Source organism: Microcaecilia unicolor, chromosome 1 (genome assembly GCF_901765095.1).
Source record: "Microcaecilia unicolor chromosome 1, aMicUni1.1, whole genome shotgun sequence".
Taxonomy (NCBI): Eukaryota; Metazoa; Chordata; class Amphibia; order Gymnophiona; family Siphonopidae; genus Microcaecilia; species Microcaecilia unicolor.
In genome coordinates this window covers 326,099,959-326,126,569 of record NC_044031.1, presented here as the reverse complement: position 1 = coordinate 326,126,569, position 26,611 = coordinate 326,099,959, and positions in this window count along the sequence as shown.

The following is a 26,611-nucleotide window of genomic DNA, read 5'->3' as shown; positions in this document are numbered from 1 at the left end:
GAGTGTATGTGAGAGACAGACAGTGAGTGTGTGTGTGTGGGGCTCCGAGTTCCATGACCCCCTCCTTCCCTCCCTCCTTCTCCTCCCCTCCGAGTTCCAGGCTCCCCTTCCGTCCAAGGTGCAGGCCTCCCTCCCTCCCTCTCCCCCTCCCTCCCTCTCCTCTCTCTCTCTCTCCTCCCCTCCGAGTTCTTGGCCCCCCTTCCCTCCGAGTTCCATGCCCCCCTTTCCTCGGAGTGTGTATGTTTGAGAGAGAGTGTGTGGGTGAGAGATGGAGTGTGTATGTGAGAGAATGAGTGAGTGAGAGAGAGAGAGAGAGAGAGAGAGAGAGAGAGAGACAGACAGACAGACAGAGTGTGTGTGTGTGTGTGTGTGTTTGTGTCAGAGAGAGAGAGTGTGTGAGAGAGACAGAGTGTGTGTGTGAGTCTGTGTGTGTGAGAGAGAGAGAGTGTGTGAGAGAGTGTATATGAGAGACAGAGAGTGAGTGTGTGTGTGTGTGAGAAAGTGAAGCCTTCAAGCCTTGATGCATTCGTGTGCTCTGTAAGGCTCCATCTCCTCAATTGATGACACATAGTTCCGGAACGTTGCAGGAATGCTTCAAGGCTTGAAGGCTTCACTTTCTCGGCTTCAGAATGTTGGAGGTGCATTTTATTATATAGGATATAGTGGAATATCTATACAGTGCAATCCGCTTAAGTGGAAGGGTCTGGGACCAAAGAAATGCATGCAGTTAACCAGAGTGTGCACTTAACCATTGTGACCCAAAGAAGCTTGACATCTGATAAAGATATGTACAGTACTGTTTATTATTATACGTACATCTATTTGTAGATCATAATCAACAGCTACATAGTGATGAAACTCCTCTTCAGTAACACTGGCTGGGATGCCAATAACCTGTTCATCTGACACATTTGAAACTCTGTTTCGTCCCTCTCCACATCCTTAACAAAGCTTGCCCACTTGTAGCAGTTCACAATGGTTGCCTTTGTAACATGATTCCATGCTTCTTTCTGCATATGTAGGGAATCCAACAGTGATAGATTACGAGCCAGTTCAACAGCACGTTTATCCTTGCCAGTCTGGTCATCCATAACGCTCATCAGATGACGTAGCACAAGAGCCCGATAATGTTGTTTGAAATTGGCTATTATGCCCTGATCCATAGATTGGATCAGAGAGGTAGTGTTTGGTGGCAGGAAGACCACCTTGACATTAGACAGCCTGACATCATCCCTGTGCGCAGCACAATTATCACAAAGCAACAAAATCTGACGCCTTTGTGCCCGCATTCTAGTGTCTGACTTCTTTAGCAACTGCTTCCAAATTTCCCCAGTCATCCATGAATTTGCATTAGCCTCGTATGACACAGGAAGTCACTTAACTTTCTTGAAGCAACGGGGTTGTTTGCTCTTTCCAATGATGAGGGGTTCCAACTTCTCACTCCCATCCATATTGCAGCAAAGGAGGATCGTCAGTCGATCCTTCAACGTTTTACCTCCAGTAGTTTCGGCATGTTTGAATGCAAGTGTTCCATCAGGAATCGCTCTCCAGTAGAGACTGTTTTCGTCAGTATTGAAAATGTCATGAGGTGCAAACTCGTTCAAGATGGTAGGAAGAACTGAAACAACCCAATTTTCAGCACCAAAGTCATCAGCGTCTTGTTTCTCACCATGCTGTTTATTGAATTTTATGTCGTTCCTCTCCTTTCATCTTTCCAACCATCCAACAATGGCTTTGAATTCAGTTAGTCCAAGACTTTCAGCTAGCTGGTTAGCTTTCTCCATAAGCAGTGAACCACTGACAGGAAACTGTGTGCTTCTGACTTGAGAAAACCACTGAAGAAGAGCATCTTCTACATCCTCAGCTTTTCCCGCCCATTTTCGTTTCCGTTGTGGATTTGTATTGTTTTGCCAGTCTTCCAGAAGCTGGTCTTTCTGCTTCAAGACACGTGAAATTTGACTGGGATTCACACCATATTCTTTAGCAACAGATGCTTGACTTTGTTTTCTAATTTTTTAAGAACTTCTATTCGTTCAGCCAGTGTTAAAATCTTACAGTTCTGCCATGACGACGATGACCCCAGTGTACACTCTAACAACATTCTTTCGCTTATTCTGCCTGTGGCAGCTAAAGGGAGCGGTAAATTTGAAATCTCATTGGTTGTCACGCGCCAATCGGCTTCCATATTCTGTGCACGCGCTTATGCGGAGTCTTCCTTGCAGAGGAGCGGTCTTAAACCATGCATGTAAGCGAATCTTGCACTTATTAGTGGTGTGCTAAACCAAAGTTTGTCCCCATAGAAATTGATGGTACCAAAAACGGGACCGAAGTACAGCATGCAGTTAAACAGAGCATGCGCTTATCCGACGTGCACTTAAATGGAGTGCACTGTATTTAAATATCTCTCTCTATTTCTACCTATCTAGTTATCTATCTATGTGGTGGACTGGATAAAAGGGAACCCCTAGATTTTGTAACTTTGTTGTTTAAGCAAATTTGGATAGTTTCTTTCAAAATAAATGTCAAGCAACACCTTGTAAAATTGACCACCAGATCTCGCTGCTTACTTGCTTTTCTACCTTGCAAAAGTGACACATTAACTGTGAAAATGATGTTTCCTGAAGAAGATAGAGTTGTTATCAAGTTATGCACATCACAGTATGAAAATTGTTTTGCTGAATTTCTAACAAAGAACTGGACATTGAGGGGGGGGGGGGGGCTTCTGAACAAGTCTGAAGAAACCGGTAAATCAAAATGTCGGAAGGGTAGTGACTGCATGGAAATAACTTCATCAGTGTGTTATTAACACTGCAGTAAGAATGAAGTGAATATCTTCAGATCTGTGTGTCTGCTTGGTGCGAATATTTTGAATAAATTCTATGACTGAAATTAACTTGCAGGAGTAGCTCTGTGTTTGTTACTAATCTAAAAAGGTTACATAAGTATTTGTTGAATGTACACTGGATAATTATATTTTGATCCAATTTTTGAGTCTTGTATTTTACAAGGTATGTGGCAACAGCTTTAGGGTGTGGTAATGTGTATCATTATTGCCTTCTTTTCAATACATTTCTGCACATCTACAGAAAATTTGACTTAAATATATATGCACTCCATGTAATTGAACTGCTCTAAATCTTAAAAATGATATATAGAAATGTCAGTAAAGGATGAGTTATAACTCAGCTTCCCTAACCATTCCAGGGACCCCCACAGCCAATTATTTTTCAGAATATCAACAATACATTTTCAGAAAATAATTTTCATGCACTGGAGATTATCTATATGCAAATTGATCTCTTGCATATTCATTGTGGATATCCTGAAAACCTGCCTGGCTGTGGGGTTCCTAGGACAGGTGTAGGAAGTCCTGAGTTGTAACCTTGTGTTTTCATTTCTTTTTTGTTTTGATATAGAGTCCTATTCTTCTTTGTTGTATGCAACTTATGCCTTATCTTAACCTAAAAGTTATTATTTTTTGTCCTGTGCACTAAAGGGCCCTTTTACAGAGTGGCAGTAAGCCCAACGCGTGCTTACTGCTCGATCTTTTGGGACTACCGCCGGCCCAATGTAGCCACTGGTGGTAGTCCTGGCCCGAGTGGGCGCCATTTCCGTGGGAAAGTGAAAATCCCTGGAAATGGCTTGCATGGCAATAACCCGGTGGTAATTGGGCATCACTGCTCGCTGCCCAGTTACTGCCGGGTTAGCATGGGAGCCCTTATCGCCACCTCAATAGGTAGTAGTAAAGCCTCCATGTTGCATGGCCATGCGGTAAGAGTTCTCTTACCCCATGGCCATTTGTGCCTGGGGTCTTTTTACCCGCTGCAGTAAAAAGGGCCCTGGTGCCCAGGAAAAATGACCCCCACCAACAGCGCAGGACTCATTTTCCCATAGCTTGGTAAGAGGACCCCTATCAATCCTATATGCTTGCATTCTTTTAAAAAGTTTTCTTATAGAAGGTTAGTGTTATTTTCCTTCACTTGTAAATGTGGTTTTGCTATGCAAAGCCATCTAAGAAGGCTGTAGGAATGACACCTTTTCACTGGACAGCAGAGACATTCCAGCTTATTGTTGATCACTTATTTAGATTTGATATACCACCTTTAATCCAGACAACAAAACGGTTTACAAAATCAAAACAGATGAAATGGAAATGAACTCCATCATGTAAAGGACAGAAAGAGAGGGAAGATAGAGGAGAAAAGGAAGGTACCAAACTACCCTAGAGAGCTCTGGGGAAAGGCTAAAGAGAAAAGATAAGTTTTCAGAGCAGAGCGAAATTTGGCATAGGACTGCTCTGCTCAAAGGTCGAGAGGAAGTGAATTCCAAAGTGCAGGGGCTTGGAAGGAGAAAGCAGATTGTTAGGTATAACCAAGATGGGAGCAATGCACTGAAGGAGGGGCCAGGCGGTATGCAGTGACAGAGTGCAATGCACGTGAAGGGGTATACGGAGAGAGAGAACAGATAGGACGGGGACACAAGATGGAAAAACTTATGTGCCAAACTGAGGATTTTATTATGTATATGGAAAGAAATTGGAAGCCAGTGATGATGCTTGAAAAGCGGGGTAACATGATCATGACGATGTGCATGGGTAAGAAGTCTGATGGCCTGTTCTGAACAGTTTGTAGATGCTTAAGAGAATGGACTAAAAAACCTGAATAGACAGTTACAATAATCAAGATGGGTGGAGTCAAACGAGAAGAGAAGAGAGGCACAAGCAGAGTCATCAAGGAAACTGCACAAGGATCTGACAAGATGAAGTGAAAAGAAACAGGAGCAAACAACAGAAGAGATATGAGCATCAAATGAATGTTGGGATAATGAAAGGACTTTAACAGAGCAATTGGAGAGTTCCTCAAGAGAGGGGACAAATTTGAGTGAGAGTTACACCCAGTTACCCAGGATGTTATTGTTTTGTCATGGTTCAGGATAAGCTTACTTGAGGATATCCAAGTTTCTATTGCATTCAAACAGTTCTGGAGAGGGGACAGATCCGGGATGGAAGGGTTTTGCTTGGAGACCGGCAGGATATCATCTGTGTATATATAAAACTCAACAGAGAAAGACTGGATCAGTGTTGCATGAGGACTAAGGAAGAGGTTAGAAAGCAATGGGGACAGCACAGAACCCTGGGGGACACCAGAAGAGGGGGGGGGGGGGGGGGGGGGTGAGACTCAGAAATGGAACCAGGGAGCTGGACTTGGAAAGTGTGTTCAGCAAGAAAGGAGGAAAACCACTGAAGAACAGTTCCTGAGATCCCAAAAGAAGAGAGCCTAGCAAGCAAAAGTATATGGTAAACTAAATTCTAGAGAATTAAGAAGTTCAGTGTTACCTAGTTCGAAGACTGAGTATAGATTGTTCACAAGTGAAGCCAAGATTGTTTCGGTGGTATAACCTAGACGGAAGCTTGATTGGAATGGACGAAGAAGGTCAGAGGGATCAGCATAGTTAGAGAACTGGGTAAACACCACCCTTTCTAACAGTTTGGAAAGGAAGGAGAGATCTGAGACAGGTCTATAGTTTGCCAGGACAGAGTGATCACAGGAGGGCTTCTTCAAAATGAGTTTAATCAAAGCAGTCTTCCAAGAATAGGAGACAGTTCCAGAGGAAAGACTATTATTAATCATGGCCAATGCAAATGGAAGGAGAGTATGATAGGGTAGCGAAAGCCATGCAGAAGGAATGAGATCATGGGAGTAGGTAGTTTTTTTTTTTGTGACTTCCTTAGTGTGGCAAATACCACCCACCGGATAGCACAATTGCAAGGGGCTTATGATTTGGTGGCAGTGGGAGCTCTGTGCGGATGTTGAAATGAAAGAAGTTATCAGGGCAATCCATATAGGTCTAGTATGAGCAGAACCTCAGAGGGGACTTGCTTGACTTTAACCAGTAGTGGCAGCTAAAATTAATTATACTTTGAAGTCAATAAGTACAGAACTTTCAGCCTTTCTGAAAAGAGACTAATATAACACTTGAGTGAAATAAAAACATTGGGGTCAATATTCAAAATCATATTCAACAGCCCCTGCTACCTGGATAAGTGCTGCTGACTGGGATATCTAGAGGCACCATCTGAATATCTTTACAGACTGTGTCAGTCTATGGGGATAATGCCGGGGTGGAGCAAAGAGCCCATCTGGACATTGGCAATATTCAGTCTACGATTAAGATAAATTATCTGGCTAACTTAGAACAGGAGTTCTTAACCCAGTCCTCGGGACACACCTAGCCGGTCAGGTTTTGAGGATCCCCACAATGCATATATGGCGGCGGCCAAAAAAAGCAAACAGGATGCTAGGAACTATTAGGAAAGGGATGCAAAATAAAACCAAGAATATTACAATGCCTCTGTATCACTCCATGGTGTGACCTCACCTTGAGTATTGTGTTCAGTTCTAGTCATCGTATCTCAAAAAAAGATATAGCGGAATTAGAAAAGGTTAGAAAAGTTACCAAAATGATAAAGGGGATGGAACTCCTCTCGTATGAGGAAAGACTTAAGATGTTAGGGCTCTTCAGCTTGGAAAAGAGATGACTGAAGGGGGATATAATTGAGGTCTATAAAATCCTGAGTGGTGTAGAATGGGTAGAAGTGAATTGATTTTTCACTCTTTCAAAAAGAACAAAGACCAGGGGACACTCAATGAAATTACATAGAAATACTTTAAAACAAATAGGATGACATTTTTCACTCAATGAATAGTTAAGCTCTGGAATTTGCTGCCAGAGGATGTGGTAACAGTGGTTAGTGTACTGGGTTTAAAAAAAGGTTTGGACAAGTTCCTGGGGGAAAAGTCCATAGCCTGTTACTGAAATGGACATGGGGAAAGCCACTGTTTGCTCTGGGATTGGTAGCATGGAATGTTGCTACTATTTAGGTTTAGTACTTGTGACCTGGATTGGCCACTGTTGGAAGAAGGATACTGGGCTAGATGGATCATTGGTCTGAGCCAGTATGGCTATTTGTATGTTCTTATGAGATAGCGGCCTAGTGGTTAGGGTGGTGGACTTTGGTCCTGAGGAACTGAGTTCGATTCCCGGCACAGGCAGCTCCTTGTGACTCTGGGCAAGTCACTTAACCCTCCATTGCCTGCTGCATTGAGTCTGCCATGAGGGGGAAAGCGCGGGGTACAAATGTAACAAAAATAAAAAATAACAGTGCATACAAACTTATCTCATGCATATTCGTTGTCGGCATCCTGAAAATTTGACTGGCTAGGTGTGTCCTGAGGACTGGGTTGAGAACCCTGACTTAGAAGGATGAATATGCGGAAAATGAGTCGCACAGCAGAGTTTTGGACTGATTGAAGACGAGAGAGATGGCTAAGAGGGAGGCCGATGAGAAGCAGGTTGCAATAGACTAGGCGAGAGGTGATAAGAGTGTGGATGAGGGTTCTGGTAGAGTGCTCAGAGAGGAAGGGATGGATTTTGCTGATGTTATAGAGAAAGAAACGACAGGTTTTGGCAATCTGCTGAATGTGAGCAGAGAGGGAGAGAGAGGAGTCGAAGATGACCCTAAGGTTACGAGCTGATGAGACGGGGAGAATGAGAGTGCCGTCCACAGAAATAGATACTATATTTAAGATATCTATTTTAAGGACAAAAATCTTTATTGAATAAGACATATTTGTTTTTAGTTCAAACTATGGTGGCTGTTCTAAAAAGGGGTGGCTAGATATAAACTGGGAATGCCTATTCTATAAACAACCACTGAGCACCTAGTATTCATTATAGAACACTAGCATAAACCTGCATTGGTTTGTCTGAATGTAGGCATGTCAATGTATGCCAGGTTGATGGCAGGAATAAATGAGCACGCCTAAGTGCAGCATGCAATGTACCCCTTTTAACCCTCGGGTAGATGTGAATCACTTGATTACTCTTTCCAAAAACACTAGGACTAGGGGGCACACAATGAAGCTACAAAGTAGTAAATTTAAAACAAATCAGGGAAAATATTTCTTCACTCAATGTGTAATTAAACTTTGGAATTTGTTGCCAGAAAATGTGGTAAAAACAGTTAGCTTAGCAGGGTTTAAAAAAAGTTTGGATAGCTTCATAAGAGAAAAGTCCATAAGCCATTATTAAGATGGACTTGGGTAAACTCCACTTCTTATTTCTAGGATAAGCAGCATAAAATGTATTGTACTGTTTTGAAATCTTGCCAGATACTTGTAACCTGGATTGGTCACTGTTGGAAACGGGATGCTGGGCATGATGAACCTTTGGTCTGCCCCAGTATGGCAACACTTATGTACATGCCCATGTCTCACCCATGCTCCACACTGTCCAAAACAGAGGAAATCCCTTGCAAGCAGCAACAGCACACAACAACAGTGAAGGTGACAGAGATCACACTAATGATACTGAAAGATCAAATCCTTTATTCACGTCCACTTCTTCATATCCACAGACTTGACCTGTGTTTTGGCCAAAAGGCCTGAGTCTCTTATTGGATGGATTTTAATATGTAATCTTACAGATGCCTGTGAATAAACAATTGGTAGTTATATTCATTCTGAAATCGGACAAGCTGCACACTTGTCACGAGTCTTCACTGTATAAGAAAATGCCAAGTAATCTCCAACCATGTATATGCCTCCTTGCACTTACAGAGAAGAGTGACAAAAATGATAAAGGGAATGGGATGACTTCCCTATGAGGAAAGGCTAAAGCGGCTAGGGATCTTTAGCTTGGAGGAGAGATGGCTGAGGGGAGATATGATAGAGGCTCTATGCCATGGAGGCTATCATTTCTCCCATACTCCTCGCCCGGTGGGCTGTGGAGGCGGTGTCAGGCTACTACTTTCGCCCTCTTGTAGATTTCAACCTCTCCTCCCACCTCAATCACACTGCTTTTCTTCCTTCGAAGTCCATTTCATCTGCTTATTCGCTCCTCTACCTATCCGAGTAGCAGTCATTTATCGCCCCCCTGATAAATCCCTCTCTTCCTTTCTCACCGACTTTGATGCCTGGCTTTCCTTCTTCCTTGCACTCTCATCTCCTTCTCTCATTCTAGGGGATTTTAACATTCATGCTAATCATCCCTCTGACTTTCATACTTCTCAGTTTCTTGCTTTAACATCTTCCTTCAATCTCCAACTGTGCTCTACTGCCCCGACTCACCAGAATGGCCACTGTCTCGATCTTATCCTCTCCTCAAACTGCTCACTCTCCCATTCCTGTGCCTCACCTCTTCCCCTCTCCGACCATCATCTGATAACTTTCACACTTAAACACCCACCTCCCCAGGCACGTCCAATCCTAAGCAACACATTTAGGAATCTTCAGGCTATCGACCCTTCGACGCTATCCTCCAATGTCTCAAATCTCTTCTCTACCGCTATGGTATCCAAGTCCGTCAATGAGGCTGACTCGGCCTATAACACTATTCTCTCCTCTGCGTTGGACATTCTCGCTCCTCCCATGCCTCATCCCATAAAACGTACCAAACCCCAGCTTTGGCTGACCTCTACAATCCACTACTTACGTTCCTGCGCCCTCTCTGCCGAACGCCTCTGGCTAAAATCTCGTGTCCATGCTGACTTCATACATTTCAAATTCTTGCTGACCTCCTTCCAGTCTGCTCTTTTCCTCGCCAAACAGGACTATTACATCCAGTTGACAAACTCTCTTGGCTCAAACCCTCAACGCCTCTTCGCCACTCTCAACTCTCTCCTCTCTCCTCAAAGTGTCTTCTCCTCCAACTCCCCCTTCACTTTCTCCCAAGACTGTAGCTGTGTACTTCCACGATAAGGTCCACAAGATTAAACTTCAATTCTCAACCAGTTCACCCCCACCTCTCCCTCCCTTAGTCCATTCTCTCAACCCCCCAACCCCCACCTCCTTTTCTTCCTTTCCTGAAATCACTGAAGACAAAACTACACTCCTTCTCTCCTCCTCAAAACTAACCACCTGCTCCTCTGACCCTATTCCCACTCATCTACTCAACACTATCTCACCCACTGTCATCCCTTTCATCTGTCATATCCTCAATCTTTCACTTTCCACTGCTACTGTTCCTGATGCCTTCAAACATGCCGTAGTAACACCACTCCTAAAGAAACCCTCATTGAACCCTACCTGTCCTTCCAACTATCGCCCCATCTCCCTCCTCCCTTTCCTATCCAAGATGCTTGAACGTGCTGTTCACCATCGTTGCCTCGACTTCCTATCATCTAAAGCAATTCTTGATCCACTTCAATCTGGCTTTCGCCCCCGTCACTCAACCGAAACGGCGCTTACTAAAGTCTCCAACGACCTGCTCCAGGCCAGATCCAAAGGACTTTATTCTATCCTCATCCTTCTTGATCTATCTGCTGCTTTTGACACAGTTGATCACAGCTTACTCTTCGATACGCTATCCTCACTTGTTTTTCAAGGCTCTGTTCTTTCTTGGTTTTCTTCTTATCTCTCCAAATGCACTTTTAGTGTATACTCTGGTGAATCCTCCTCCTCTTCTATCCCGCTGTCAGTTGGTGTACTTCAGGGATCTGTCCTGGGACCTCTAATCTTCTCCATCTATACTTCTTCGCTTGGTACTCTGATCTCATCCCATGGTTTTCAGTATCATCTTTACGCCGACGACTCCCAGATCTACCTCTCTACACCAGAAATCTCAGCAGGCATCCAGGCCAAAGTTTCAGCATGCCTGTCTGACATTGCTGCCTGGATGTTTCACCGCCATCTGAAGCTAAACATGACCAAGACTGAGCTTCTTATCTTTCCCCCTAAACCGACTTCTCCTCTCCCCCCTTTCTCTATTTCTGTGGATAATACGCTCATCCTTCGCGTCAGCACGTAACCTTGGGGTCATCTTCGACTCCTCCCTCTTCTTCACTTCACATATTCAACAGACTGCTAAAACCTGTCGTTTCTTCCTCTATAACATCACCAAAATTCGCCCTTTCCTCTCTGAGTATGCAACCAGAACCCTCATCCACACTCTTATCACCTCCCGCTTAGACTACTGCAACTTGCTTCTCATAGGTCTCCCACTGAGCCATCTCTCTCCTCTTCAATCTGTTCAAAATTCTGCTGCACGACTAATATTCTGCCAGTGTCGTTATACTCATATTAGCCCTCTCCTCAAGTCACTTCATTGGCTCCCTATCAGTTTCCACATTTAGTTCAAACTCCTCTTACTGACTTACAAATGCATTCACTCTGCAGCTCCTCAGTACCTCTCCACTCTCATCTCTCCCTACACTCCTCCCAGGGAACTCCGCTCACTGGGCAAATCTCTCTTATCTGCACCCTTCTCCTCCACCGCTAACTCCAGACTCCGTTCCTTCTATCTTGCTGCACTGTATGCCTGGAATAAACTTCCTGAGCCAGTACACCAAGCCTCATCTCTGACCATCTTCAAATCTAAGCTAAAAACCCACCTCTTCGATGCTGCTTTTAACTTCTAAACCTTAACCTAACCCTTCAACTGTCCCCTATCCCTGATATGTCCTGTCTGTCCTAACCCTTATCCCTTACTTGTCCTGTCTGTCTGTCATAATTAGATTGTAAGCTCTATCGAGCAGGGACTGTCTTTCCATGTTCAAGTGTGAAGCGCTGCATACGTCCGGTGGCGCTATAGAAATGATAAGTAGTAGTAGTAGTAGTAGTAGTTATAAAATAATGAGTGGAGTGGAACAGGTAGATGTGAATCGCTTGTTTTCTCTTTCCAAAAATACTAGGACTAGGGGGCACGCAATGAGGCAATAAGTAGTAAATTTAAAACAAATCAGAGCAAATATTTCTTCACTCAATGAGTAATTAAACTCTGGAATTTGTTGGCAGAGAATGTAAAAGCAGTTAGCTTAGCAGGGTTTAAAAAGGTTTGGATAATTTCCTAAGAAAAAAGTCCATAAGCCATTATTAAGGTGGACTTGGGAAAATCCAGTTATTCTAGATATTCTAGGATAAACAGCATAAAATCTGTTTTACTGTTATAGGATCTTGCCAGGTACTTGTGACTTGGATTGGTCACTGTTGGAAACAGGATACTGGGCTTGATGGTTATGTTCTTTATGTTCTTATGTGCACCCTTATAGAATAGTGCCTAGGGCACTTATTTGTATAAGTGCCAATTATCCCTGCGTTTACATGTGCAAAGTGCACATAAGTGCAGATTATTTTCTTTAATGACTGTAAAACAAACTAAATAAATATAAGGAACTAGTATTCCACAATAAATACAAAACTTTTAATGGGAATAAAACAAGGGAACAGAATGTGATAAGTAAAGAAATAAAATTAAATAGATATGTAAATGTTTGTAAGCAGGTCATGAAAACACAGTTGGAAAGCTGTTTGAAAAGTGCTTATTTGTGAATGATTCACAATTCCTTAAAAATGAATGCAGCCAAAATGGAAATTTTATGGGTACAGCATGCAGTGCTACCAATGGATTTGACCAAAATTAATTAAGCCATGATATTAGTGGTTAAATCAGAAGTTAGAACTTTAGAGGTATCTCTTTCATTCGCACTTATAAAGAATACAGAAATTGATCAGGTATTGTAAAACTGAAGATTGTTTGGCAGCTCACACCTTATCTTCAATCCCAAGATTTTTGAACACTGGCTCAAGCAACTCTGTGCAGTATATTTAGGTCTCCCCAAGAATGCAGTAAAGACAATTTACAGCTCATATGATTACTTACAAGAATTTATGGAATAATGTAACACTTTTATTTTACATTAGTTACCTATAGAATATAGATTTTTTTTGTAAGTTTTATGCATGCATTAACATCAGAAATTTGAAAATATATTGCAAACCCTGGCTCGCCCCTCAGTTAGGGCTGCCAGCTAAGTTCTCCGGGCCAGGTACCTAGTAACGTGGAGGGGCATAATCGAACGGGGCCGGCCATCTCTAAGGCTGGCCCCGTAAAGTGGCATACCCAACCGTATTATCGAAACAAGATGGCCGACCATCTTTCGTTTCGATAATACGGTAGGGGTCAGCCAAATTTCAACATTTGGGCCGGCATTAGAGATCACCGCCATTGGTTTCCCGACGATAATGGAAACTAATTGCGGCCATCTCAAACCCGGCCAAATCCAAGCCATTTGGTTGTGGGAGGAGCCAGCATTTATAGTGCAGTGCTCCCCCTCATATGCCAGGACACCAACCAGGCACCCTAGGGGGCACTGCAGTGGACTTCACAAATTGCTCCCAGGTGCATAGCTCCCTTACCTTGTGTGCTGAGCCCCCCAAACCCCCCCAAACCCACTCCCCACAACTGTAAACCACTACCATATGCCTTATGGGTGAAGGGGGGCACCTACATGTGGGTACAGTGGGTTTCGGGTGGGTTTTAGAGGGCTCACATTTATCACCACAAGTGTAACAGGTGGGAGGGATGGGCCTGGGTCCACCTGCCTGAAGTCCACTGCAGTACCCACTAAAAACTGCTCCAGGGACCTGCATAGTGCTGTCACGGAGCTGGGTATGACATTTCAGGCTGGAGTGGGAGGGGGTTGGTGACCACTGGGGGAGTAAGGGGAGGTGATCCTCAGTTCCCTCCAGTGGTCATCTGCTCGGTTGGGACACTTTTTTGAGGCTTGGTCCTAAAAATAAATGGACCAAGTAAAGCCGGCCAAGTGCTCGTCCATTATTGGCCAAAGCCAGCCATCTGGTAACCACGCCCCTGTCCCGCCTTTGGTACACTTCTGACATGCTTCCTTGAACTTTTGCCGGCTCCGCAACGGAAAGCAGTTGAAGCCGGCCAAAATCGGCTTTCGATTATACCGATTTGGCCGGGTTTATTAGATGGCCGGCCATCTCCCGATTTGTGTCGGAAGATGGCTGGCCTTCTTGTTCGAAAATAAGCAGGATAGTAACATAGTAGATGACGACAGAGAAAGACCTGTATGGTCCATCCAGTCTGCCCAACAAGATAAACTCATATGTGCTACTTTATGTGTATATCTGACCTTGATTTGTATCTGCTATTTTCAGGGCACAGACTGTAGAAGTCTGCCCAGCACTAGCCCCACTTCCCAACCACTAGCCCCGCCTCCCACCACCGATGCTGCCACCCAATCTCCGCTAAGCTTCTGAGGATCTATTTCTTCTGAACAGAATTCCTTTATGTTTATTCCACACATTTTTAAATTCCATTACTGTTTTCATCTCCATCACCTTCCGCGGGAGGACATTCCAAGTATCCACCACTCTCTTCGTGAAAAAATACTTTCTGACATTTTTCTTGCATCTGCCCCCCTTCAACCTCATTTCATGTCCTTTAGTTCTACCGCCTTCCCATCTCCGGAAAAGGTTCGTTTGCGGATTAATACCATCATAAAACAGATGACGACTTCAAATGACCTGGGCACAGGCTGGTACTGGGCTTAAATCCTGGTTGGCTGAAGGGCAATATTCTATGGGCATTCTCATGTCCACTCTCATTAAAAAAAAAAAAAAACAGCAGTCATTGAATTAAACTTCAAACCGGTTTTTACTTAACAACAATTTGAAAAAAAACAGTCCAAATTCATAAATTGATATGCACAGTCGGGCCATATAACAGTTCCAGATCAGCTTCACATACAGTCTCCTTTCATTGCCAAATATAACGCAATCAGTCATTGTACATAAGTAGTATGGTTTCTCTTTTACTTCTGTCCCATTCTGGTTCAGGATTCCCCTCTGAACATGCAATGCATAGAATGTCCTGCCAAAAGTGAGGATTCCCCACTCCAACTTCTCCTACCTGGGGTGTCTTTTCCCCTGAGGACTCCTTTTTGTTCCCAAGTCGGGAACTCCTTGCGGTCACCCTCTGTCCTGTGACAGGTGTTTCATTCGCTGGATATTTCAAAAGTTCTCCCCTTAGTGTCCAGGACATAACTCTCAGTGCTTGGGTCTCCGCCAGGGTAGGCAACCAAAGACCATGCTTTCACAGACACAATCCCTTTTATCACTTCCTGGCCCTGCCCAAATGGGCTGGCAATCACCCACCAGGCTGGCAATCACAACCCTTGTTGCCTTAGTGACCTCCCTGAAAATCCTCTCTCCCACTGCCCTAAAGCAGGGATACTTTTCAGGAGGGTCAGAGTATATTCCTAAAAGGGAACTGCATTCTGAAAATTTGGAACTTCCTTCATCAAAAGACATATACATAAGTACATAAGTACATAAGTAATGCCATACTGGGAAAAGACCAAGGGTCCATCGAGCCCAGCATCCTGTCCACGACAGCGGCCAATCCAGGCCAAGGGCACCTGGCAAGCTTCCCAAACGTACAAACATTCTATACATGTTATTCCTGGAATTTTGGATTTTTCCAAGTCCGTTTAGTAGCGGTTTATGGACTTGTCCTTTAGGAATCCGTCCAACCCCTTTTTAAACTCTGCTAAGCTAACCGCCTTCACCACTTTCTCCGGCAACGAATTCCAGAGTTTAATTACACGTTGGGTGAAGAAAAATTTTCTCCGATTTGTTTTAAATTTACTATACTGTAGTTTCATCGCATGCCCCTAGTCCTAGTATTTTTGGAAAGCGTGAACAGACGCTTCACATCCACCTGTTCCACTCCACTCATTATTTTATATACCTCTATCATGTCTCCCCTCAGCCATCTCTTCTCCAAGCTGTATAGCCCTAGCCTCCTTAGTCTTTCTTCATAGGGAAGTCGTCCCATCCCCGCTATCATTTTAGTCGCCCTTTGCTGTACCTTTTCCAATTCTACTATATCTTTCTTGAGATGCGGCGACCAGAATTGAACACAATACTCAAGGTGCGGTCGCACCATGGAGCGATACAACGGCATTATAACATCCTCAAGCCTGTTTTCCATACCTTTCCTAATAATACCCAACATTCTATTCGCTTTCTTAGCCGCAGCAGCACACTGAGCAGAAGATTTCAGTGTGTTATCGACGACGACACCCAGATCCCTTTCTTGGTCCGTAACTCCTAACGTGGAACCTTGCATGACGTAGCTATAATTCGGGTTCTTTTTTCCCACATGTATCACCTTGCACTTGCTCACATTAAACATCATCTGCCATTTAGCCGCCCAGTCTCCCAGTCTCGTAAGGTCCTCTTGTAATTTTTCACAGACTTTAGGTCTGTTCAAATCCTGGCTCAGTGATTTCAGGTGCAGTTCTGGTCCTTTGGAATAAACTTCCTGTCCCATTGAAGGATTTACAAGATTATGGAGCTCATTTTCAAAAGAGAAAAAGTCCAAAAAGTGTCATAAAGCCCAGTTTGGATGTTTTTCTTCTCAAAACATCCAAATCTGTACTTTTGAAACCTATTCTGCAGATGTTTACCTTTGCAATTTGTCTGCAGTGCATCCAAATCACAAGGGGACATGTTTGGGGTGTTTTGAAGGCGGGATTAGGGCGTGCCTAGCACTTGGACGTTTTACAGCCACAAAACCAAAATGTCCAGGACTAAAACTAAGACGTTTTGGTCTAGACCTGTTTTTAATAATGCACAAAAAGGTGCTCTAAATGACTATTGAAGGGAATCAAGGGTGACCCCCCAACCCCCCAAAATGTGAATAAAAATATGATTTACCAGCCTCTATGACAGCCTCAGATGTTAAAGTCAGCATGCAGGTCCTTGGAGTAGTGTAGTGTAGTGCAGTGCACTATGGAGTGGGGGGACCCAGGTTCATATCTCCCTTTACCTGTCACAATTGTGGTGGAAAATGTAACCCTTCCCAAACTCACCAAATCCCTATTGTACCCACATATAGGTGCCCAATTCACTCATAAGGGCTGTTGTGGTGCTGTACAGTGTGTATGTGTGTGTGTGTGGGGGGGGGGGGGGGGTAGTGGGTTTTGGATGGGTCTTGGAGGGCTTAGGTGACAAAATAAGGCAGCAAAGGTGAGATGTACACCTGGGAGCATTTTTATGAAGTGCACAGAAGTGCCCTCTAGGGTGCCCCATTGCTCTCCTGGGATGTCTGGGGGACCAGTCTACTAAAAACGCTGGCTCCTCCTACATTCCAATGGCATAAATCTCTACATTTTGCAGTTATTCGTTTCTTTTTTGAAAATGAACCAAAAAACAAAATGTCCAAAGCACAAAACCTTGTTTGAAACAGTATTTTTGAAAAAAAAAGATATACATTTTTCTTTTCTCGAAAATGACCTTCTTTCCTATTTGGATTTTGGACGTTTTGACATGATATTGAAAATGTCCCTCTATGTGACCTTTAGAAAATAATTCAAAACTTGGGGTTCCTTTTACTAAGGTGTACTGATGGATAGGAATAAAATGGGCTTCTTAGCATGTAGTGCAAGCTAATTGTTAGCACATGCTAAATCCATTAGTGCACCTTAGTAAAAAGAGCTCTTTTTTTCAAAAAGATTATTATTGTTAATAATGCAAGCATGATTACTAGAATGTACGTGCACTTATATTAGAACAGGAACATAACAAGCCTAACTCAAGTGAATAAATAGCAATGTCTGCTGCTGTGTACATGTGTATTCAAAAGTGCTACTTAAATGGATAGTGCTGCTGAATATATGAAGCTAGTAAGGACCCAATATTCAAAGGATTTACGCTCCTACATTGAGAGTTATGCTCATAAATTGTCCTCTTTGAAAATTTACTAGGGCTGAGTTCCTAACTTTATACTCAAAATTTCACTAAACTCCTATATTTAGGAGCATAAAAATAGTTGACAACAGGAACGTAGTAACGTACCAAGTCAATTCATGTCCTATGTGCCTCTACCACGCCCACAGTGATGCAGTCAAGTAGAGCAGACAATGGAAGGGAAGCAATTTTGGCAACCTTGCTTTCTTTGCACCCTCTGCAGCCTCAATGCTCACATAACCTTCGGTATGGTCCTGGGTAGCAACAGAAGAGAATTTAGGGCAGAAAAAAAAGTTAGGAGCTTAGCACTGATTTTCAGCACTAAGCTCATAAATCTAGGCAAACGAATGGCAGGCCTAAATTTATCAGCATAACTTTTAACCTCCAAATTAAGATGAATTTGCTCATAAGTTTGGATAAAAATAGGGTAGAAATTTAGGACCACAGCTTGGGAGCTCAGCTTTCTTTGAATATCAGGCTCTAAAATGCCAGAACTTTCCTTTATCGAACTACCACCACACTGCCCATGAATCAGGTCCAATGCTTTAAAACTTTTGAATAACAATGAGGGACTCATTCAGAAAATATTTTGCTAAGATGTTTGAACTTTTTATTGACAAGTGAATTATTAGAGACCAAATTTTGTATAGGTAATTCTGCTGTAAATGTTCTCGTGACAAAACATGGGTGTTGCCACTAGAATGCAGGTAACACAGCAGTAACTGCTACTAGGTCTGACTCACTGCTGCTTGGAAACGGGAAAGTTGAATAAACAGGATGGGTGGGCCAGCATAAGACTGGGTCTGCTCTTATTTTTTTTGACAATGCCCACAATAAGAATGAGACCCTGGAATCTTCTTATCAGTAATAGCATACATAGGACATAGGTAATATTCCCTGAACAGTTCTCAGATGTGTCTGTGTGGCCATGTGTTCTAAAATGCTGCCAGATTTCAACAACTGGGCAAAGAAAGAGTTCTGGAGTGTGTGTTTGTTGTGGCACCTTTTAAAGAACCAACAAAACAGATGTGCATGCAGGTCATTCTTTCACTTATGAAAATGAGACCTATGCATGTTCAAAGGCTCATGTAACGCAACATTATTTTGTTGGTCCTTTGACAGGTACCACACTAAGGGCTCCTTTTACAAAGCAGTGGTAAGCCCAATGTGGACTTACCGCTTGCTATACAGGAAGTACCACCGGGCTACCGCAGCAGCCCGGCGGTACTTCCTACCCCTAGGTTGTCGTCATTTCCGGCGCTACAAAAATGTATTTATTTTTGTAGCGCCGGAGTGTACCCGGAAGTAATTGAGCAGTGCCGTTCACTGCCTAGTTACAGTCAGGTTAATATGGGAGCCCTTACTGCCACCTCAATAGGTGGCAGTAAGGGCTGCCCACCAAAATGGCCACACTGCAAGTGCTTTACTTGCTGCCCAGCCATTTCCTGCAGGAAGGTGAGACTTCCCTTTTACCAGCTGCGGTAAAAGGGGGCCTCAGTGCGCATGTGAAACAAGTGCTGATGCCAGTGCTGATCCCCTTTTGCCGCAGCTTGGTAAAAGGGGCCCTAACAAAGGTTAGTGTCCTCCATCCCTTCATTTAGTATGGTTAGACTTCACAGTTATAGAGCTTCTATCTTTTTATGCCGGGTGCTACTACTACTACTACTACTATTTAGCATTTCTATAGCGCTACAAGGCGTACACAGCGCTGCACAAACATAGAAGAAAGACAGTCCCTGCTCAAAGAGCTTACAATCTAATAGACAAAAAATAAAGTAAGCAAATCAAATCAATTAATGTGCACAGGAAGGAGGAGAGGAGGGTAGGTGGAGGCAAGTGGTTACAAGTGGTTACGAGTCAAAAGCAATGTTCAAAAGGTGGGCTTTCAGTCTAGATTTAAAGGTGGCCAAGGATGGGGCAAGACATAGGGGCTCAGGAAGTTTATTCCAGGCGTAGGGTGCAGCGAGTCAGAAGGTGCAAAGTCTAGAGTTGGCAGTAGTGGAGAAGGGAACAGATAAGAAGGATTTATCCATGGAGCGGAGTGCACAGGAAGGGGTTTAGGGAAGGACGAGTGTGGAGAGATACTGGGGAGCAGCAGAGTGAGTACATTTATAGGTTAGTAGAAGGCGGGGCAGTGAGCAGCGAACAAGGGAAGGCTAGAGACGTCGGGACTGGGAGCGCCGCCTCCTTCAATGACGCTGCGCTGCCGGAGGAAGGTAAATTAAAAGAAAAAAAAAAGGAACGGGATCTTGGGGGGGAGAAGAGGGCGGGCAGTTCCTACATGGGAGCGGGAGGGCAGGGGAGAGAGGGGAATTGCTGCCTTGGAGCCAGGCAGGTGCGGGGGGGGGGGGGGGGGGCGCCGCCAACTGGTAGTCTGCAAGGGGGCGCCAGAGACCCTTGGCACGGCCCTGGCTGGAAAGTTACATAAGTATACAGTATACATAAGTGCTTTGAAAATCAGCCCCCATGTATATACCTCTTTTTTATTTTAGTTTTATTATTTTTATTGAAAAAGTTAAAGTAAAACTTCACAAATAGAAAAACAACATCCTATATAATAATTTTCACCTCCAACGTTCTAATCATCTTGCTGACTCAGACCGTGGCTCCTTGGTCTGCTAGGCTCAGTAGATCAGGCTATTCTGCGCATGCGTCCCCCCCCCCCCCCGCTCCCAGGCGGACGTAATGTAGAACGCCAGAGGTGGAGGAGGAGGGGCGAAAGGGACAGTGCACAGGGGTGGAGGTGGAGCTTCACAGACAAACAGAAGAGGGACGGAGTAGCCCAGCGTGTTGCCACCAATACAGGAACCTGGGTTCGAGCGTGCGGCTTAGCACAGTCGAGTTGTGTTGCTACCTGCACTTAGGAAACTCCGTGGTTGACGGTGACCGATGTCAGAGACTGAGGAGGAGGGGCAAAAGGGACAGGGGCAGAGGCGGAGCTTCACAGAGAAACAGAAGCGTTGAGGAACAAAGTAACCGACCGCGTCGCGACCAATAGAAGAACCCGGGTTCGAGCGCACGGCTTAGCACAGTCAAGTTGCGTTGGGACCTGCACCTGGGAAACTCCGTGGTTGATGGAGACTGGGACCGTTTCACTGAAACTGAGAGGGAGCCAGCCTGAATGTGGGAGGGAGGGAGGGAGGGAGCGAGGGAGACTGCCTGAACGTGGGAGGAAGGGAGGTTGCCTGAACGTGGGAGGGAGGGTGCCTGAACGTGGGAGGGAGCAAGGGAGGGAGCCTGAACATGGGAGGGAGGGAGGGAGCCTCAACATGGGTGGGAGCCTGAACATGGGTGGGAGGGAGGGAGAGGGGGATGATGACCCTGAAAGGCACAGGGCGGGGGGGGGGGGGGAAATGACCCTGAAAGGTGGAGGGAGGGGGGGACGACCCTGGAAATGGGAGGGGAGAGGGAGGAGGGGGAGAGGGAGGGGAGGGGGCAGGGGGGCCCCTGCCGCACACTCTCATTCTCACACACACACTCTCATTCTCACACACACACACACACACTCTCTCTCTCACAGACAGTCTCACTCTGTCACACACACACACTCGCACATTCACTCTCTCTCTCACACAGTCACTCTCACACACACTCTGTCAAACATACACACTCCAAGGAAAACCTTGCTAGCGCTCGCTTCATTTGTGTCAGAAACGGGCCTTTTTTACTAGTACAACACATAAAGATATAGTTGTATTAACAAACTGAGGGGCTCCTTTTACTAAGTTGCATAGACACCTATACGCGGCCAATGCACGCCAATTCAGAACTACCACTTGGCTACTGTGTGGCCCGGGTGATAATTTCATTTTTTACGCGCTGGAAAATTTCCGGTGCGCGGCACTAACCAGGCAGTAATCAGCATTGTACGTGCGCTGATGATTTCTGCCTGGTTAATGCATGAAACCTTACTGCTAAGTGAATGTGTGGCGGTAAGGTCTCAGGCCCAAAATGGACGCATTCCAATGTTCATTTTGCTGCATGTCCATTTTTAGCCCCAAAAAAGAGGCCTTTTTTGCAGGTGCACTGAAAAATGGACCTGCGCGCGCCCAATACATGCGTCTACACCAGTGCAAGCCACTTTTCAGTGCACCTTAGTAAAAGGACCCCATTACTAGATAAACATGGGAATATCAATACTGATCTTATCACGTAAATTAGCAATTAATAATATGGATGTAAATCTATTTTATGTATTTATTAGGATTTATTAACCAAGGCGGTGTAGAGCAGGTACAGGTTAACCTACAACTCACAATTTTGCTAGTAGCATAAAACTATTAAAATGACCAAGTATAAACATGAACAATGAACGAGGTAAACCTGAGAAAAGCAAATTAAAACCTAATTATAGGACTACCATGAAACAGTATCAAAAATATACACATTTAACAGCACTGAAATTCAAATAACAGAGATATAAATGGTTACGCAAGTATAGAGACTTTCAAAGCAAACCACTTTGCAACAGATTTAGGCATAACTTTAGATTTTTTTCACTAAGTATTCCTCTTTGACATATTGAATTTGCTCACAATTCAGCTTACCCAGAAATCGAGTCTGGTTTACAATGAAAGGCCATGCAAAGTTGCTGTATTGCATTTGAAGATGACAAAACCATATGCCAACATTAAGTAACACTGAGTCAGAACCAATTTTCCAAAACATGCATCTTATGAAAAGTGAGCACAATAGGTCTTTCAAGAATGTCCCCCGTGATTGCAAAGTCTAACTGTTCAGTGCAATACAATAACATTAAATTATCCTTTAAATCAATAAAACTAAATGCACAGTTAGGAATGGTAGTAAGATAGTAACACAAAGATGAAATTAACAAGAAAACAAAAGTCATGGCTTGGCTTCAGGGATTTAAGAAGAGTGATTTTACACAGTGATTCCTACTTTGGCATATTGTAGTAGAAAATTTGTTAATATCTGTGTAAGGGAGATGCTGTAGCTATTATAACAGGTCATCTTAAGGTCTTTTATACAAGCTTCTGGATTAGCTGGAATAGTCTTTCAAATCTTCAGTTTTATTTATTAGAGATGTGCACGAAACAAAAATTTGTTTTGTTTAGTTTCCTGAGCCATTTGCTTGTTTTTTTTCATTTTGTTTTTATAAATTTCATTTCAGGGCAATTTACTAATTATAAGGTTGCTACAACTATTCCACAAACAAACAAACAAAAAACCCTACTCCAAACCCTCCCAATCACAACCTGAATCCCCAATGACAACCTATAACCCCCTAAGAGCATCATCTAACTCCTCCAATTCCCTCTGACACCTGCATTAGGCAAGTATCACCCCCCTATTCTGGTTGCCGTATCTTTAAAAAGATATAGCAAAATCAGAAAAGGTTCAAAGAAGGGTGACCAAAATGATTACAACTGAAAATAAACTTACAGAGCTATTGCTAGTAATAAGTAGTTTCTCTTTAAAATCCAGCCTGATACTGGAGGGTGGCTAACGTAAAACCAGTGGCGTAGGAAGGGCGGGGCGGTGGGGGCGGTCCGCCCCGGGTGCACGCTGCTGGAGGGTGCAGAGAGCAGCCGCATGCCTGTTGGCTCTGCTGGTTCCCTGCTCCCTCTGCCCCAGAACAGGTTACTTCCTGTTCCGGGACAGAGGGAGCAGGGAGCCAGAGGAGCCGACAAGCGCACGGCTGCTCTCTGCACCCTCCAGCAGCCAAGAATGCACCCGGGGGGGGGGGGGGGGCTTGATGCACCGGGGGGGGGGGTGTCATTGCGCCGAGGGGGCTGTCAAGCTGCACCCTGGGGGACGGACGCAGCTGCACCCCGGGGGGGGGGGGGGGTGCGCAGCGGTGGTCCGCCCCGGGTGGCAGCCGACCTAGGATCGCCACTGCGTAAAGCCAATTTTTTAAAAAGGGTTCCAGAAATGATTGGGAAATAATAAACCTGCGAGCCTGACGCTGGTGCTGGGCAAAATGGTAAAGACTATTATAAAAAATAAAATTACAGCACAAACACATAAGCATGGATTAATAAAACAAAGACAACATGGATTTAGTGAAGGGAAACCTTGCTTTACCAATCTACTACATTTATTTGAAGGGGTGAATAAACATGTGGATAAAGATAAGCTGGTCAATATTGTGTACCAGGATTTTCAAAAGGCATTTGACAAAGTACCTCACAAAAGACTCTTGAGGAAATTAGAATGTCATAGAATAGGAGGTAGTGTCCTATTGTGGATTAAAATGGGTTAAAAGATAGAAAACAGAGAGTAGGGTTAAATGGTCAGTATTCTCAATGGAGGAGGGTAGATGGTGGGGTTCCCCAGGGGTCTGTGCTGGGACCGCTGCTTTTTAACATATTTATATATGATGTAGAGATGGGAATAACTAGTGAGGTAAGTCCTTTTACCAAGCTGTGGTAAAAAGGGTCCTGCAGTAGTGGTGGGGGTAATTTTTCCCATGCACTAGGGCCCTTTTTTACCACAGCGGGTAAAAAGCCCCTAAAAATAAAATAGCCATATGGTAAGATTACTCTTAAAATGTGGCCAAGTGGCGGGAAGCAGTTACCGCTATCCATTGAGATGGCGGTAAGGGCTCCCATGGTAACCTGGTGGTAACCAGGCAGTGCTTGGCCCTGCCAGATTACCACCAGGTTAGTGCCATGGTAAAAATAACAAAAATATTTTACGGCACACCAGAAATGGCTTATGCTCAAGGCAGAAATATCGCCGATGGCCGTGTTGGGCCAGCAGAAGTTCTGGGTTGCCACACAGAAACCCTTTCATAAATGGGCCCCTAAATGTGCTAATGACACTATTAAAAGTTGTTAAATTGCAAGAGAATTGTGAAAAATTACAAGAGGACCATACGAGACTGAGAGACTGGACATCCAAATGGCAGATGACATTTAAAGTGAGCAAGTGCAAAACAATAGCATGTGGGAAAAAGGAACCTAGACTACAGCTACATGATGCAAGGTTCTACATTAGGAATCACTGCCCAGGAAAAGGATCTAGGTGTCATTGTTGATGCTAAGCTGAAACTCTGTTCAGTGTGCAGCAGTAGCTAAGAAAGCAAATAGAATGTTAAAAATTATTAAGAATGGAATGGAAAATAAAAATGAGAATGTTATAATGTCTTTGTACTGCTCCATGGTGCAACCATACCTTGAATACTGTGTGCAATTCTGGTCACTGCATCTCAAAAAGGATATAGCGGAATTAGAAAAGGTATAGAGAAGGGTGGCAAAAATGATAAAGAGGATGGTATGACTTTCGTATGAGGAGAAGCTAAAGTGGTTAGGGCTCTTCTGTTTGGAGAGGAGCAGTGGCGTACCAAGGGGGGGCGGTGGGGGCGGTTCGCTAAACTGAAGAGCCCTATCCACTTTAGCTTTTCCTCATAGGAAAGTCATACCATCCTCTTTATCATTTTTGCCACCCTTCTCTATACCTTTTCTAATTCCGTTATATCCTTTTTGAGATGCAGTGACCAGAATTGCACACAGTATTCAAGGTATGGTCGCACCATGGAGCAATTCAAAGACATTATAACATTCTCATTTTTATTTTCCATTCCATTCTTAATAATTTTTAACATTCTATTTGCTTTCTTAGCTACTGCTGCACACTGAACAGAGTTTCAGCATAGCATCAACAGGAAGCAACCTGTTCCGGGGCAGAGGGAGCTGCAGCGAATGAGCGACGAAGTTTAGCGAGCTCGGAGCAGGAGCGCCACGGCACCCCCCCCCCCAGCGGCATGCACCCAGGGGGGTGTCATTTCGCCGGAGGGGGGGAATCGGCGCTCCGCCCCTTTTGCCATCCAGGCCAGGAACGCCACTGGAGAGGAGATAGCTGAGGGCAGATATGATAGAGGTCCATAAAATACTGAGTGGAGTAGAGCAGGTAAACCTACCTCCTCAAAAAATTCTACAGCTAACCCACACAAGTTATCGATGACCTCTCTATGCAATAAATGTAAACCACTAATGTAATTTCACCTAAATGTAAACTGTAAGCCACTTTGAACCAAAACCTGTTTTCAGATAACAGTGGGATACAAGAATGCATAAATAAATAAGATCTAGGGTTGCTCAAAATAAATCTTAATATCACTGTACCTTCAGGAAGTGTATCCAGCACAGAAGGACAAATAAATATTACTGAAGCCAAAGAGCTATACAAGATGCCAGAATCCTGAGCCCTCAGGAAGTAAGGGGGAAAAGAACTGGGACCAAATGCATAAAACAGTCAAGCAACAGGAAGCGGGAACTATGATTATCAGATAGGAAAGGGCTGGCTAGCATCAGCTGCTCAAAAGGCAGAATAGCTCTTCTAACATAAAGATCCAGTTCAAGGCTGGTTTGTGCCCAATAGCTATTAACACTGAAAAAAACTGGAGATTCAACAAGACTAGAAAAAAACCTTGACATTTTGACATTTTTCCTTTCATTTTGGATTAGAAATATTATCATCATCATCATTAACTTTATTTGATATACTGCAAAGTAAAAAAAAAATCTATGCAGTTTATAAGATCATAAAAATGATAGTCAAAATTAAATAAAAGTCATAGACTAGGAACTACAAAAGGTAAAAGTTACAATTCATTCCAGTGCACTGCATAGATAGCATTATTTTAAGAAAAGGGGAGGAAAGACTAGGAGATGAGTGCAAATCTTTATAAGGACTCATGTGTTTATGAATAAGGATAAGAAGACCGCCAAAGGGCAAAACCAATGAACGAGATCATATTCCCAAGGGATTTAGTCAGAAAAAAAGGCTTTTTTTTAGTGCAGTTTTAAATTTACAAAAGGAGGTCTCAGAATAAACATATAGTGGTAGCCTATTCCCACAATATAAGTGGTACAACTTGAAAACAAGAGAGTCCAAGCAAGTCTGCATATGTGTGGGAACCACCAATAAATATTGCTAAGAAGTCAGAAGAGATGAGGAGGGAATATTATGAAATGAATTTACATTTCTATTGCTTATATAAGTCAGAAAGCTAAAGAGTAGTAACTTAGGGGCCCTTTTACTAAGCTGGGTAGGCACCTACTTGTGCCCAATGCACGCCAATTTGGAAC